The sequence below is a fragment of the Perna viridis genome, chromosome 1 (assembly GCF_037379345.1).
Source record: "Perna viridis isolate PV_CMFRI_1.1 ecotype Kerala chromosome 1, ASM3737934v1, whole genome shotgun sequence".
In the NCBI taxonomy this organism is placed as follows: Eukaryota; Metazoa; Mollusca; class Bivalvia; order Mytilida; family Mytilidae; genus Perna; species Perna viridis.
In genome coordinates this window covers 30069218-30087171 of record NC_142445.1, presented here as the reverse complement: position 1 = coordinate 30087171, position 17954 = coordinate 30069218, and the positions used below count along the sequence as shown (strand labels likewise).

The following is a 17954-nucleotide window of genomic DNA, read 5'->3' as shown; positions in this document are numbered from 1 at the left end:
GTACCCATGGTAATATACTAAAAAATATTACTGAGTTTTAGCACAAATCAGGTGTGCGAAAAGCGCCTTAATGTAATTGTATACTGCACCCTTAGTTTTTTTTTTGACAACTGCTGCTCATTTCATTTCACAAAACGAATTTGATGACGGCGGAAGATTTTTCATTGGGTCGAAAAAAAATGCGAATACTTGCCAATGATATTTGTTAGATCAAAACTCGAATAGATGGGTATAGATGATATTGGAGGTTGAACAGATTTTGAGCATCGGAATCATTCCTTGTTTTCCCAAATGTACTCATTATATATATATACATACATATAAAAACGTTTACAATAATGTTCATCATCTCCGAAAGACCATATACGAAATAAAAATGAACATTTTGGATAACAGTTGTTCTTTACATGTAAGAATAGTCGCATCCACATGTAATTGACAATATAATAGAAATACTCCTTTACAATGTATAATATGTAAAATTATTCTGTACAATTTTAAAGGGTATGTAAGTCTCATCACGTGACTCCGTGGTTTCACGAAAATGGGTACGAGTCTACCATTCACAGGCATGGAAATTTGTAATTTACAGGGCGTTGATTCAAGTATAAAAAAGCCAAAAATCCCTCTTTTGATAACAAATGAAAGAAATAGACCCTAAGCTTGTCGTAAAAGGCGACTAAATAGTGCTCAGAAACCTAGCCGGGGGCTAGGCGCTTTGCCCACAGAGCAACTGGGATGTGTGACCCAGGTGGTGGAATTCGGTACCCCTGGCGTTACATGCTGGGGTTGTCAGGCTATAATACGGAAAACCTGACTGCAAACCATAGTGGTGCACCGTGTTAGGAAAGATGCCACGTTTCTAGCACCCTGCTGTGATATTCGATAGTAGGAACCTTTGCGCTCCGCCACAGGAGGCTAAATTGCCCGAACATACCCATTCCTCCCTTTTTCTAGTGGCAATCTAAATTTTTCGACCCTATTGTCCTTGTGTCCCATCCCTTTTTTCATTTCATCATCATTTCATGTTCACCGTCTGAATATAGCTGAAATATTGCTGCTTGGACGTTAAACCCCAACAATCAACCAATCAATCATAACTTTATTTTACACTTATAAGTACTAGTAAAGGAAATTAGCATGCGAACATTCATTTGATTTTAGCGAGAGCTAACTAGTTGCGCGTTCACTTTGTCGCACTTCAGGTTATAATTTTGTGTTGTTTGTACATGCAGGAACAGAATTAATACCTTAGTTCCAATGTTATTGTTGAAAAGTATTATAAATAATACTTTAGACAAACATTTATTTTCAATACTATATCTGAAATCTCGAGATATGATGCATTGGACGTTTAAAAGGTGACATAAAATGTCAATTGACTTTTAGCGGTATTTTAGAATTTGCATAAGGTCATTGAAAGGGACAAATTATCCCGTGCTTCTTAAAATGTGCTTTATTCCATACATCATAACAAATTAACTACAAAATCTTTCAAATTGTGACACGTATCCAAAACTTTTAAGTTTAAATAAATAATGTGTATATAAAACGCACTCAAGCCTGTATGCATTCAAACGACATTCAGGTTGATAAATGACTAATTCCAGACTATAACTAAATAGCCTGGAATTGAAAATATGCACTTTGCATTTGCTTTCGCAGTGGCGGAGCCGGAAGGCGTCCGGGGTTTGGAAACTTTATTATTCAAAAGTTTGCTAACTTTATGCATAATTAGCACAAAACTAGCTATTTATAGCCTTGTATCCCGCTTTTTCTTTCGTCCACCCACCCCTTTTTAATCACTGGAACCGTTCCTGTTGTCGCATTTGTCTGCTTATCGGAAGAACTGCACATAATATTAGATTTAATATTATTGATCTATAATAAAGCTATAGACTATGAAAAGATGTGAATGGTTCCACGATTTTCTCCTGGGCTTATTATATTTTTTGGCATTTTATACCAATTCTTACAAATCATTATATTGAAAAGAGTATATTATGCAGTTTAATACATTCTGTTCATTACTGCAGATACAAACAGTGTTAAAATGCAAAATCAACTTTATTTAATAAAAATTGGGTTGATTTTGTGCAAAATTTTGGCAAAAATGAGCAAATCAAAGCCTGAAAACCCTCTACAACCCTCTTTCATAATTTCGAAAGATACGAAATAGATGACCATGCAATTTGACAGAAATTAAATGTCTGAATCAAAGTCCAACTTATAATTTTGAACTTTATATACTGGGCAAGAACCACAGTTCATATAAACTATTCCAATCTGACTAACATTGACATAATAAAAACACCTAATATCGTCATTAATGTAAACAGATATAAAATTACTTTAACAGAAAATGAATGCTTGATACACATTACAGCACATCAAATCATAGTAAGGTACAATAATGTATGTTCTAAGTTTTTCCTGAATCGGCAGACATTTATTAATAATTATTTTAAAAAATTAAAACCTTTTTTGCAATGGTGGGATTTTGAATAAAATGAATTGATTTCTTCTGATGAATAAACGTGTAACTACATTCCTTTTTCAAAATTTACATATTTGTTGCTTATGTCTAAACCCCTATAGTTTCCTCCAATTTTACCCTTCTATGAATGAGGCTGATACATCTAAACTATTCCTTGAATGTCAACACTTTAGCTTCAGTGAGAATAGTATTAGCAGTCACAAGTACATGTATGTACATAATTCATATTTAAGTAGCAATAATGATTTCTTTACAACTGTACTCCAGTATCACCAAAAGAAGATTCTCAATTTCTCATTTGATGGTAATAGTAGTAAAAGCTCATGTTATGTACAACACACTTTGTAGTGATAATCTGATCATGATAGTGTTGCTCATAAATATGATGTGAAAATCCTCCTAAAATTTTGCAGGAATTTCTTGCTGTATACCAGTAGCTATTCTGACCACAGAATCCCAACCGATAAGGATACCTAAAAAATAGTTAAGAACTAAAAAATGTCATAGTATTGGGTACATTTAAAAATGTAAACCAAGCACAAAAATGTGATGTCAAGGTCAATGGTAATTAACCCTAGAGCATGTAGAAGGCTATGCATCTTGAAAATGCTTAACAACATGCCAATTATCTAAAACCTATCTTGAAAGATAAAAATGTAACAACCTAGTGTAGACATGGTTTGTGTTACTGGCTGACTAATTACTATGAGGGTGAATGGTTAGTTTCAGCAGGTAACAACCACACCACTCACTTTTCAAAGCCACGCAAAGCATAATCTGTAGGTCTTAAACTCTTAAAGGTTTCTTACAAATATTTATAACTAATTAATGTACTCTGATTTATATGGAACTCATTCATGTATAAAGACAGAACTTAATGTGCTAAATTGAAAAACTAACTACATGTTATATGCTTCTTGTGCTCAATTAACCAACAGAGCGCACAACATTGAGAACAACTTAAAGTAAACTGATTACCTAAAATTATATCAAAATCATGTACAAGTAATGTTTTACCATGCATATATAGGAATACCTGTAATTTTTTCCATTCACGGTTGAGAGCCACGGTGCATCATACGTCATACAATAAGGACACAACCCGTGTCATGCCAGAAACTGTTTTGAAATATAGCGGTCCAATTTCTATTTAAAGACTCCATGAGCGAATCACTGTTAATACCAAAAAATGTCATCCCTTAAAGATTTGACAAGAATATCATAATATTTTATCCTTTACGAATAAGCCTATTCAACGGTTTAGTTTACTTATTGGGCGAGTATAGAGCTTTTCGTGCTATGTGTAGAATATTACCGTAAAAGAAAGGATGAGAGACATACATGAATGTTTGTCCATAACAAATGAATGGTAATTTACAAAGTTATCGAAGTGATAAACTCTATAAAAGAGTCAAAATGAAAAGTCATAGCATAGCATTTAAATGGTATTATCCAAGTAAAACCGGAAAGTTTACTACCATCGTAATGGTCATCGTCACTCGGTACAGGCATTTCATTTGGAAATCGAGGATTAAACCAGGCTTCATGGTGGCTGTCCTGGGTCCCCTTATAAATTGTTTTAATTTGACATTTGTGCATAAGAAATAAACAAATAGTTGCTTAACATATTTTCGACAAAAGTGAATAGAATGTATCATTTTCATAATTTTCTTGGGTAAATTTAGGGCCCTTCGTCAGCTCCTACTTAGTAAATCTCTGGATCTGCCACACGTACGAAGCCATGTTACGGGATGTATTTAGTACCTGGGTTATAAGTACCCCCAGCTAAACCGACCACTTCCTGTATATTGTACTTAATTAACAGTAAAACGGAATATCGAGCTGTTAATACATGTAGTAATTTTCTCGTAATTAACGAAAATTTTAGTTTTACTTATACATAACTGCAGATTTTGATTTTTTAAATTCATTGTAAAGATCAATTCAAATCAATTTCTGTATAAGTTAAGTAAGGCAATCATGCTCACCAGTACAATGTTACAACAAACAACAGTACATATCCCAGTATTCTAACAACTAAACGGAAGATAATACAAGTTAGAATTGCAAATACACAATCATAAATAAAGTAATTAAGTTAAGACTATAAATGCACGGAAAAGGAACATACATAAATTACGCACCACCTTGAAATTTCCTGTGATTTTAAAATATATGCATGTACTATATTTTGAAAGAGGAGGGGCTTCTAAAATAATAAGGCTAAACCTACTGGCGTTGAACAACTCAATACAAAATGAAATTCATCCTCGACGCTTTTCATTGTGCACAAAGCACGCTATCTATTTAACATCTCTATACCATAGTAACGCCCTGTTTCAACAAACAAGGAATGTGATGATTTTCTTAGTTTACATCTAGTAAGACATTTTTTGTGTTAAATATTTTTGCAGACTTGGTACAATTTCAGGTAGGCCAGGTAGGCACTTTCTCACATAAAATACAGTACAAATGTTTTTTGTTAAAATGTAGATATGGATAGTTATGCGATCAGTAACAAGAAATAAAATTAAATTTGGTTGGTTTGTGACGTGCTGTCTGATTTTTAGAAAGCCTGCTAAAATGTATTTATGATTAAAATACTAGAAGTGTGAAATGTGGTGCACGATAGAACGTTTCCATGTGTTGTTATCTTTTGGTCCGTGGTCAAATCTTATCTTGTTACATTATACCATAATTCGTTTCTTTCCCCTGTATTTCCAAACTCATTGAGAAACTCTTCGCATAAGAATAAGCACGCGAGAATAAGAACTTTCACTGCTTTCAAATTCATGGATGTTATTAATATTTTAAACTCTTTCTTTCCAAAACAGAAACAGGTTAGCATCATTCATTCCCGAGTATTCGATTTTGTCGTTTACTAAAGAAATAAACGCGAGTTGAAGGATCACTCTGTCATTACCATTTGAACTACTACAAGTGGGCTGCATGTACTGGACAACAAGAGCAGGTCTCACTTCCAGATAATGTCTACTAAAACCGTGTAAACATGATGGCTTTTCAAAGGGTATAGTCTGGGATTAGACCCCCCAGTTTTTGTTTGAATTTTTTTTTCAGTATTTTGGGCAAATGTGGCAGAGTCACACTTTATAATTTGCATATTTTAAGCAATGATTTTTATTTATGTACTACAATGGTAATTTTTCTACAAATGATGGAATACATAACGAGTGACAAATGTGACTGAAACAGTATAAGCAATGACCATTTTTGAATGCTGGAATAATACATTTTGTATGTGATTGTCTCTAGATGATATTTCTAGAATGGCGCACTGATGTTCCGTAAGTTTATCTGCGCATGCAGAAAGACAAACTAGATAGAGGTAGGTCCTTTCTCACATAAAATACAGTACAAATGTTGTTTTTTTGTTAAAATGTAGATATGGATAGTTATTGGTACAAATGTAAGTTGTTTATGTTGTTAATCTTCTGTATTAACAATTCAGAAAGGCTTTTAATTTGAAATTAACAATATAGATATGATCATTTGAAATCATAATACACTCCATGCTTCTACACCCAAATTTAGTACAGAGTTTTGATTTTATCATTTTAATATGAAAATACTAGTTTAGTTTTTCAATCTGTCCACCACACAGTGAAGACAGGATGCAAGTTTTCATAAGTGGAAATTGGGGTGTCAGATTTCTTGTGTTTGAAGAGAAATTGTATATACAGCATAAAAGTTGTACTGATTTCATTTTTTCTACTCATGGACTTTCATCAGTGGATTTAGTACTGTCATATTTTAAAAAATTGGAATTTTTTTTTGGACACCACTTTTTGCTTTTATTTCTAAAAATTGATTAAAAAGTTAGGGACAGAATTTTGGAAGCCAGTGCAGCCTCTGTTTCAGTTACATGTTTATAACTCCATTTTTACTGTCTATTGCAGAATCTGAAAGTTTTCTATTTCTGAAATAATGCATAATAAGTATAATTTTGTTTTGAGGGTGCTCTATGTTGCTCAAGAGAGATTAGAGGATACATGAAAGGATTCTTAGTAATGACTTGTAAAAGGTGAGTGACATATATAGAAACTGCAAAATTAAATATTAAACCAACTATGTCGGAGGAAAGATAAACAAGCTCTAGCTAGATGTTAAGTTTGGGTAAAAATCACTATTACTTGCTATCAGGAGAAGTCTCCTTTTATATACAGATGCTTTTGTTATATGATTAAGCCTAAAACAAATCCCTTTATTGTATGAATATTCAGTTGCAAATAGAGTTTGTCAAGTCCTATTCTAAAATTACAGTTGAACTGGACCATTATTTTTAAGCTATTCTCTTTGTACCACTAACATACCTTGTGTTTCAAAGGTAATGAAGGGAACAAATGTAATAGCGGCAATCAAAGGTATGTAATTCAGGAACAAAGACCAGACATGGAAAACAGACATATACAACAAAGAACATAAAGTAACTAAAATCATACATACAAAGTAACAAAAGCAAATGAGCAACTCAGACACCACTGAACTTGTTACATGTTTTGAAAGTTCAACTACAGCTTTCTCCAAAATCTCTGAATTAATTTTGACTAAACTTACCCCCAGCATGTTGGCCTAAACATTTAATGTTACTTATGTGCATGACAAGATATATGCTTTAAGGATACTTGCAATGAAAATTAATTCAACTAATTTGAAAGGTACCATATGTATTATCATGCAGAATTGTTTTTCTCCATTTCAGGGACCAGCCACCTGCTTGCCTCTATGGTGAATGACTAATTCAGTATATGCAAACTTGATAGCTAATCATATCAGGTATACACATTACTCCAGAATTTTTATACTCCTGCTTTTTGAAACAGGGACATATTATGGCATACTGGTATCCGTCCATCTGTTGTTCATACTTTGCACAATAAATCAAAAATGCTGCCACCAACTTACATAAAAAAAGCACTTTATCTGTGTGTCAGTCTGTCTGTCCACGTTATCTTTTGAAAGTCTTGATTGCAAGTAACTTCAGCTGTTGATATTAGGAATGAACATACATCAAGTAAGAAAAAATAAGATCACTTTAATTACAAATAAAATGATATTGTAAAACATTTTATATATTTTGTTTACATAAAAATTTTTACTTGTTTTATTCTAAAGAGGCAAGAAAGGAAGCATGTTTCAAGGGTTGAAGCTGACCAAGAAGAAAAGGAAGTGCCAAAAAGCTGATTATGGACCTTAATTTAGACTTCCATTCAAATGTTTATAATTTATTCAAATACTAAGATAAAAGTACTGCTCATACAGCATTTTAATTTTATATTCTTAAACAGCATATTTATAGTCAGAGTGTCATTGAATATTTTTTTTTCTATTACGTTGTTTTACATTTGTGGTTGATCAGTGAATTTTCATTTTGTACAGAAGAAAAATGCATAAAGTGAATATGTTATGAATACACTCTCAATGACTATCATTGTATTTTAACACAAGATATCCCATGGGAGAAAAAAAAATCCCATGGAAGAAATGCACAAACAAAGGACTACTAGCAGTTAACTGACATATCAGCTCCAGACCAGTTTAAACCTACAAAATTTTATGTCGTCATCGTATGTAATATCAATCCCAATTCTCCCCAAACATTGTCCAATGTTATGGGTTCAATAAAACAGTGATTGGCACTACGTTTCAAAATTTCACAGAAAAATTATTCATGTTTAAACTAATGTTACTAAATAATTCTAAAACACAGGCATGTTTAGCTAAGCTTTCTCAGTATGGTTCTTATTTTTTTTCTGATATCACCTTACTTTTTTTAATCATAGCTGCAGGACAATGAAAAAGTTGACATAATAATAAGGTGGTCATAAATCAACAGAAATTAGGAGATTGCATTTAAGAAACAAATATAGATGATGCATATGTTACAATACAACGCTTCTCACGGATAATCACAATTCTGCCATGTAGAACCTATATTTTCCTTGAATTAAGCGGTATGATAGACAATAAAGTTGAAATATTGACAATTAAAGTTGTTTGATTAAAGTTGTTTGGCCTGTCCCCCCAATCTATCTATTGTGTACTCGCATTCAGTACATGAATTTTTTTTTAATTCGAATAATATTAATTTACCTTGACTCATTTATATAGGGTTTTACTTAAGGAGGTACCCTTCGGTAAGGGAAATAAATCTTGAAATCAGTATTATGTTTGTATCATATTAAATATCACCAAAGCCTATCAAGCTTTCATTTGAGACAGAATAAAATCAGTCCAAGTTACTTTGATGCTTACATGAGATTGATGTAAAATACTGAATACAAACGTTCCAATGATTTGTAAGAGTTGTGTCCCTTACCCTAGGTCTACCTCCTTAACCTATCACAGCTTTTGAAAACCTAGTTGTTCAAACGTTTCATTTTACTACTTATTGTCTTAGCTTTTAATCTATAGTATACGTTTTTTCTATTCCACAAAGAAATAATGCCAGAAATTGTGTTTGTTTCACATATTTGAATTCAGGAGATGTCTAACATTGTCTTAGGAGAATCCTGACAAAAGAATCCGTATAATATTGGCAGCTACGTTGTGTTAGCTCATACATGGCAAAAGCTGATCATAAGATTGTTCTGTTTGCACATGTGGTCATTTTTAGAAAACGTGTTAAATATTTTAGGAAACTTTCATTATTCCTGTCATTTTCGACTGATGCATTATTTTGAAACTACAATACAAAAATATAAAATATGCATAGATCAGTGATAGATTAATGAAGTTGTATGAAAACGTTGCCTAACTTATTTGTTTACTTATCACCTTTTGCATTCTTCAGCATAGCATAGAATGTTTGTTCTCGATCAAAAGAATCCAACGGCTCTGTAAAAGGTAAGCGAAACAAACAATCAAATTATTGTAATTAAATATCTACCTCTAAAAGTTTGAAAAAAAAATTATACATGTTCTCGTACTGTATTCTTTTTAATTTTCTTTTACTGAATTTGTATCAATAATGAATGCATTTCATAAGAAAACACCAAACCCCAGTGACTATATCCAACCCGTATATCATGCATTAACAAGTGTTTTAAAGAAATATATCCTTTGAAATTAATCTGATAAATATCTCGAATTATTTGTATGACATATGCGGTAAGGTTGGACATGTATGTTTTTTCAAGGTATATAAAATTAAGCTAATAGTGCATGATGCTAAGGGTCATATGACAATATTTTAATTAGTTGGTTGCCCCCAACACTATATGGACCGAAGCGTAGCTGAGATCATTTGTGTTGAAGAACAAAAGAAAAGAAAACTATACACAACTTCCTAAGTTATGACGTCATGTTTTTACTGTGAAAACGAGGCGGTCCATATAATTTCCTACAGATCCACATGAAGTTGTATAGACCGGCATTTTTATTTAAGAAAGTGCACAAACAAAGATCTTAAAAGTATAATATTTGACATTATGCCTTACTATCAAAGATTTCCTGCACATGTTCAGCAATTTCTTTCTTCGCCTTTAAAGCTTCTTTATATGTTTTCAGATCTTTATAATAAGCATCACAAATTATTAACAAAATGCACATTATTATCGTTGAGTACATTAAATGTTCATTTCTTGCCAACGAGATATTATTATTCATTTCAATAACTAATGCTAATGCTCCATAATAGTTAAGTCGTCAGATGCAAATTGTGAGTGAAAATAAGAATTTCGTGTATGCAAGTATTGATCCTTGAATCCTGTAAAATGTAGACACATAATTTTGTTCAGACTAGGAATGAGCAACTGTTTGGTGTTTACCTAAATTATTATTTACTTTGCATTGTCTATAACTGTCTAATAGAAACAAGGACATAGACCACATCTTCTAAATATACTATCTACAAACAGCACCGAACGGATTTGAATTCTGAATTGTAAAAGTTTTTAAAATTTTTGACCAAGGTATGCAAAAATAATAACTTTAAAACAGCTTACGTTCAATGAACAGCGAAGCCCAGAAGAAAAATAACCAAAAAAAAAAAAAAAAAAAAAATAATAATAATAATCATAACAAATCAAATTGGTCTTTTTTTAAAGATTACGTCTCAAGTGCTTAAAACTCTTTTCATAATAATATTAGCTAGAGCTTATTTGAGCTTCATGCAATTAACACGTAATTAAAAAAAAAATAATAAGTAACAACAATGGTGAACGAAAACTGCAATATGATATGAAATTGTTTATTGCATAGAATAGCATAACATAATGGTAAAAATTTAGGGTCACCGCCCGTTTCAATGTTCAGCTTAAATGGACTTTATCTTAATCACTAATCCTCAACTTTCCAATACCAGATTCATTTTTGACTTTAATATAGACAGATATCTTTTCAGAGTTCTTTAAAGATGAGTGCCAGCTTTAATAAATTTAAACTGATCGAATAAACGTATATTAAATACCACATTAATCATTATATAACATATAATTTAAACCACGATTATGCTCTAAGGTTTTAACATTTGTAAAGTAGCATCTTTCGTATCGAAAACAAGTTTAGGTTTATTTGTAACAATATTTACCAATATTTTAACAAACGTTGCTTTGTTCAGACTAAACATTGGCAGATGACTTAATTCTTCAATAATACCATTGATTTAAGTACTTTTAAGTGTGTTAAGCAATTCACTAAGATTTTCTGTAACACGCTTGCTAAGTTCTTGAAATCTTCGACACTGCTGCGTTTGTTTTGCACTGTTCTTTGCCCTATTGTAAGAATTTCGAGCGGACACATACACGAATCTAATTCAATATTTTTTGTGATAGCTAAAATAATTTCTTTGTGCGTGGATTCGAGTTCCGAAATCTTTATCGAACCAGATATTTTTAACTGCCAATTACCGGGATCATTGTCTTTCTTCGCATATTCCCTTCCAAAAAATTAAATACATTGATAAATCAATTATGTAAATATAAAAAATGGAGATGTGGTATAATTGCCAATGAGATAGTCATCCGATTTACCGATTATGATTATGACAATAGCATACAGATACTTATTGATCACCACTGGTGTAGTCACGCCGCAATGGAACAGGGAGGTTTAGCGCGCTGTAAAACCTAGATTTGTCCCATCATTTCGTTTGAAGTGCTTGTATCAACAAGACAAGACCATTGTGGTACCAGCTGCTCTAGTGGTGAAAAATATTTATTTTGTCAGATTTATTTTGAATCGGATTAAGTTTCGGTAATTTTATTATTAGGTACCAGTCCACATACATTCCAGACACAGCCAGTAATAAAGTGATTAATGGTGTAGAAAAACCCACCAATGAAACACTGCTGTTTTCTTTCTACATATGCGATACTTCAACATAACGATTATCATTTCTATATTCCGATCTGCGTTTTTGATATCATACATTCATCTCCCACAAAACTCAATTAAATCAGACAAAATCAAGAATGAAAACTCTTGCAAAGAGACAGTTTCATGTACTATCTATGTAATTCTAATCTCAAAACTGTAACGACCAAATGAAAAACTTGGGAGGCTGGTTATGTTATCTGTAACTGTTTCTTAACAAGAAATAAAACTGATTCGGTGGGTTTTTGACATAAAGACTGTTTCGTTATTCGTTATGCGTCAGGTTTCGCATTACGTGCATGAACACACGTTTTCCTTCGTGTATTGTACAACTTTAATTCAGGGTCTATACCTGTCTTACATTAGTCTTATTTGTTCGTAGTTCATAGAACAAAAGTGAATGATTGGAAAGCAGGTTTAAATTCAGGACGTCCAAAAAGTTAAATTCTCGTATGAAAATGAACTCGTATATCATACCAATTAGAGAGTTAGAACTCTCCATTTACTATTTACCCTCGACTTTTTATTGAAAACCAAAACCTTCATTTTGAAAAATCACAATCACTTAGGTTGAAAAACATTGGCTTTTGATGAGGAATATAAACAAACCATATATATATATCATGTCGGTTGTAAAAAAAAGTCTTAAGTTTAATCAATAATTTATCACAATGTAGTTAAGATTGTACAGTCTCCTCCTGATAGTATATATATTCTAATGAAGATCTTCCAGAGATGTCATTGGCAAGGGCACGAAGGAACTTGACACAAAATTCTGGCTTGGTACAAGTTCATTGTCAATGAGTACATACAATAACAGTATTATTGATTCGACTGATATTTTTAACCATAATTTTAAGGTTTAAAATCAATTACTGTGATATCAAGATGACAGAAAAGAATGCTTTGGATAATAAGTTTGATCTCCATTAGATAATTTAGATTAGATGTTTTTTTTAGCCATACTTTAAATGAATTTTTTTTAACTCAACTTGCAATAAAAAAAGCTGCTTGGCATACTGTAACAAGTATTCTGGATTTGTTTCTGGATTGATACCAATGCATGTTTCTGGAAACAAAGTACTTACGATTTTGAGGCAGTGGGTGAAACCTGGTATTAAAAACCCACTATTTTGAAAATTTAATTTGACTATTTGTACCATCAGGATCAGGGAAAAAAGAAAAGAATATCCATATTATGTTGGTGCTTTGAGTTATAATTTCATTGAAATGCACTAAAAATATAAATTTTAAGGGTAGATAACTCTGTCAAATTCCTCATTGTTCTAACATTCTATGGAAAAAAACCTCTACGATTGAGTGACAACATATTGTCAGATCGGTTGGGTTTGCCATGCATGTTTCTGATTTTTACAATTCTGTCTGATTCTTACAAACAATCACACTTAAAAGCATCCAAAATCGAAATTGTAAAATAAGCAAAAGTAGCCGATGAAAAAAGACAGCTTTTTTGTAATAAGACGTAGTTAATGAAAATTGAATAAATTATACGACTTTCTCATGTTAACATTGTAATATCGTTTTTGTGTTATTTTATGGCATGGGAACTATCAAATCTAATCTATAACTAAAGATACATAATACAGACTTAGACATAAATACACGTGTAGCATGCAAAACAAATTCCACCAATCTTTCACACTATTGGCTTATTTTAATACAAACATTTCATTAAAACAAAACTTTGATTAAGCTTCACTTTAATAATTGCAAAGTTTAATTATAAGTAAAGTTATCGATTTATCGATTAATATTCAAGCCTATGAAATCGATACATACCATGTAATTGTACCGTTATAACCAAGTAAATATTAATAGGATAAATAATTATAAGTGAAAAACCAAAATAGGATCACAAGTGCCGAAAAACGCATAGATCTAACGAGTGTGCAGAACTTGTTCCGCGCACGAGTTAAATCTTACTGCGTTCTTGACACAAGTAATCATATTTTGATTATTTACGATAACCAATTGATTATCTTATTTATTATATAGATTTCCTCAATTATTCGTTGCTATTTTCAACATAAATTTCAAATTATTTGAACGGTGCATTAATATTAAAGTTGTGACGTTTTGGTGGGAGAATGTTCGAGAGTGAAATTACCGAATTTATGGAAATTCATTACACTTTGAACATTCGATAAAACACTGCAATCTATATAATAAAAAAGAAAGAAAATACACATCTATTAAAGTTGAATATAAACATATGTAAGATGTTAGTAATTAAATACGTTAGTTGTATGATAAGACATAGGTATAGACAAGAGACAAGTCTACGTTTCATACGTAGTGATGTATTGTTAAAGTATACGACGCATTTTCGAAGAGACCACAATTAATTGCACAAATACAAAACCTCTCAATCACTGTGGTTTATACTTATAGTTTAATTAGTTTATATAGATATTTAATTAAATTTGACTTATACTAGTAAATTAAATCATACCACGAAGCTCTCTCATAAAATCATCAGTTGTACTGTTATCTAAATCATGTTTGTTCGCTGTAAACTAAGATAAATTAAAGAAAACCTTCGTAAATATGAAAATATTTGTTAATGAATTATTAATTCTAAAAAAAACTCAACATTTTTTACCTATCCATTTTTCAAGTTAAAAATTTATAGCTATAGTTTTCATAAGTGATATTTCATCCTGTCATATATATTTAGATTAACATATACCTTATTTATATATGCATCATAAGTGTTTGTTTAAATCCTATATCGTTCACTCTAAACCGCATACCCCATATCACACCCCTATATCACATAAACAAAATCACACCCTTTTGGACTATATTTGACTTATAGTTTAGAAATATGAAATAATGAGCATGACAATCAAAAACTATATCGCATACATTTCTAACACTCAACCTATATTACATTGCGGGCCGGTGGCCCTTGCGAAGATATATGAATCTTGGATTGATACAGCATGGGATACAGATTTTGACGCAATAATAAAGGAAAAAAAACATACTTATGAGGAGATTGGTCTTACTTCTTCAAAAAACAAATGATATTTCTTGAAGGTTTCATAAAATTAAATGCAGAGCGTATTTTAGAAGTTCCTACCTTGAATCACATTTATGTTATTCTTTGTAGTAACAGAACTTGTTTGAGCTAGAACCACGACTGTCATTACTATGGAAAACCAAAAATCAAAGTCGTAGAAAGATACCGAGGTGAGTAAATATAAGCCTTCATGCAGCTAATGCTAGTCATTTAAGTGACATATTTTTAAGGAATTCAAAACAGATCCTTCCTTCCTGTAATACCTAAAAAACCCGTTAAAGGCACTTACACGGTAAAAGACCCTACTTGACATGAAACAGATATAAAGAAGAAGGTCAAAAACCGTGTTTAAACTGAATTTCTTTGTTACCAAATTGTATATGAAGTTGATGCACTATTATTTTAAACTAGAAAAAAAATCACCATTCCGAATAAGAAATGAATTTCGAATCTGAAAAAAAACATTTTAGTCCTGGCATTTGTAACATTGCGTGTATTTCAAATCATTGTTACGCTTCGATTCTAATGTCACAATAAAGAAAAACAGTTTTTTTTTCATTATTCAATCTTTTTTATTCATGAAAGATCGCTGGTATGTACTTAAGAAGTTCTCCAGTTAAGAATCATGCAAAATACGATTCATGGTTGGAAAACCTACATATTTTTTATTTTTGATATTTTGTTTAAAAAAAATATAGAAAACAGAAATTAGCAATTGGCTTTTCATATAACTCCTGTTCAAAGGAGATATAAATTATATGAAATAACTCTGCAAATGGCACTGAAACACAATACAAACTATTAAATTTTCAATGTAAATTATCTCTTAAGAACATACAGATTAGAATGAATGATTATACATTTCATCATTTAAATTATAATAATAATAATAATAATAACAACAACGTAATTACAAAAATAAACAGTGTGTAGCTATTTTTGTTGTCACATATTACAGAATTTGCATGATTCTTACTAAGACTGTTATATAGTTATAAAACCTTTTTCATTCATTGCGGCAATTATACACAGTGTCTCTTAAACTCCAAATAAGTCAAAAGACACTAATTAACATTACAAAAAAGTTGGTCATAATATGGTGTATTGTGTAAATTTTGGGTCAGTAGATGGTAATTAGCAGGAGCAGACTTGGAAATAATGCTGTTTGCCCATACTTTTTCTCTGCAACTTATTCATTGATCCCTGCACCACAGGATAAAGATTAAGAGCTTTATTTTTATAATGTTTGACTTTGCCCCTTGAACTTTACGATGATTTAATCAATTGATTTTAACCAACATGCCCGATTCTTGTAACATGGAGAATATCTTGAAAAAAAAAAATAATAGAAGCCTTCTTTATTTTAAATGTAACTCTGTATCTCTTAATTTGTTTTGAGAATTTCGTCATGATTATGTAAAAATATAGTTTTTTAAATAGATTTCAATCTAATAATGAAATGAATAATTACAATTCTACAAAAATTGTATAAAAATCTTCACCTGCCTGATTCTTACAGAGACTGACACTTAATTATTTATACCAGATTTTTATGCGTTATCGGATAACTGATTATGTGATACGTTAGAAAAGACAAGAAAATGTTCCACTCAATCACAAAATACTACTTGATATTTCAAAACTAATAGCATAGTTATTCGTGGGAAATCTCCCTCACCCCATATGCTTTAACTGAGAAAAAATGCTTTGTTGCAAATTTTGGTAATTTAAGTTCATATGATGTCCTAGTAGCCTGGTATGTTAGTGCATTTAATCATTGTGCTTAATGGCATCAGAAAAAACAAATTGAAGTATTGACAATTTGTCTAAGGTCACTTTAGATACGTTTCGATCACATAAGAACATCAAATACAAAGTGCGTTTTTATCCCTCTTTATATTTCTTATGAACTTACATTTCTTTGTTTCTTGATATTATGTCTATTGTTTTTTTTTAAACTAAGAAAATACACGGAAATTACTTTCTTTTTAAGCAAGTAGACATGGTTCAAATATAATACTTGATTATATGATGCATATAAACCAGAGGTAGTGCTCTTTAGCAGGTCCATTTGACCTACATTTAACACATGAAGAACTCTTGGTAAATTATGTTTATGAAGAGCAGTGCATCCCGTATTTCCAAGACACAATTTTCAGTTGAAGTTTAAGTTTAATTGCACACTATATTTGGATACTCTAGGGGCTTTTACGTACAGTTTGATATGAAATCTGGAAAGAAGTTAAGCATCCTAATCTGGAAATACTCAGCCGTGAGGGGACTATGTTAGACATGGACATCATGACATCAAGCATATTTGTTTATCTAGTTACCGTATATATACCTCGTTATGAATGAGGTTACGATAACCGAAACCTTCGAATGTGTCAGTTCGTTTTTCAGTGCTAAATTACCTTTTTACTGTTCAGTATCATAAATACTAGTACGACGAATATTGTTGTTTTGATTTAAACTTCTAAAATTTCTATAGAATTTACGACAAGCAGTGTAATATTTTTCATTTCCAAACCGTTGAATTCCGTGACAAAAATATCATACATTTATTGGTTCCATATATATAGGCCCCTATGTATTTTTTGTCAATGTCATTATGGTTGAAGCGCAGGCCAAATCAGTCGTTTCGATATAAGGAACCACTCAAAACGACCGAATTACACTAGTAACACTCCACTTGAAATATCGGGATCCCAAGGTTACACCTAAATGTCCTCCGGAATACAATCAAATATCATTGAAACTGGCACTTGGTTCTTCGTTCAATTCTCTTGATGCTACATTACTTTTATTGTTTTTGTTAAGCTTACGAGGATTTCGAAGTCTTTAATACACTCCACTCTGCGTACTCAATATAACTAAAATTCCTGCACGACATTTGAGAATAGGTTGGAATTTATTGTCCATACAGTACCTCTTCTCCGTCTGACCGAGGTCAAATTTTTTGTGAATATTTTGTCATGTAAAACTATAGCAATATTGTCTAATTACAAAATTCCGCATTCCTAAATAAAAAACAATCCCCTCTGTTTTTTGTTGTTTATTAATGATGTTTGTTGCTCT

General features: G+C 31.5%; 1 long non-coding RNA gene across 1 annotated transcript; it reads left to right on the top strand.

The window, feature by feature from the left end:
• The first annotated feature begins 5218 nt into the window (after positions 1 to 5218).
• LOC148628286 (uncharacterized) lies at positions 5219 to 8995 on the top strand. Its single transcript, XR_015919337.1, has 5 exons — positions 5219 to 5337; positions 5784 to 5843; positions 6472 to 6539; positions 7218 to 7291; positions 7631 to 8995. It is a non-coding gene; the product is annotated as an uncharacterized LOC148628286 (long non-coding RNA).
• The last annotated feature ends 8959 nt before the right edge of the window (positions 8996 to 17954 follow it).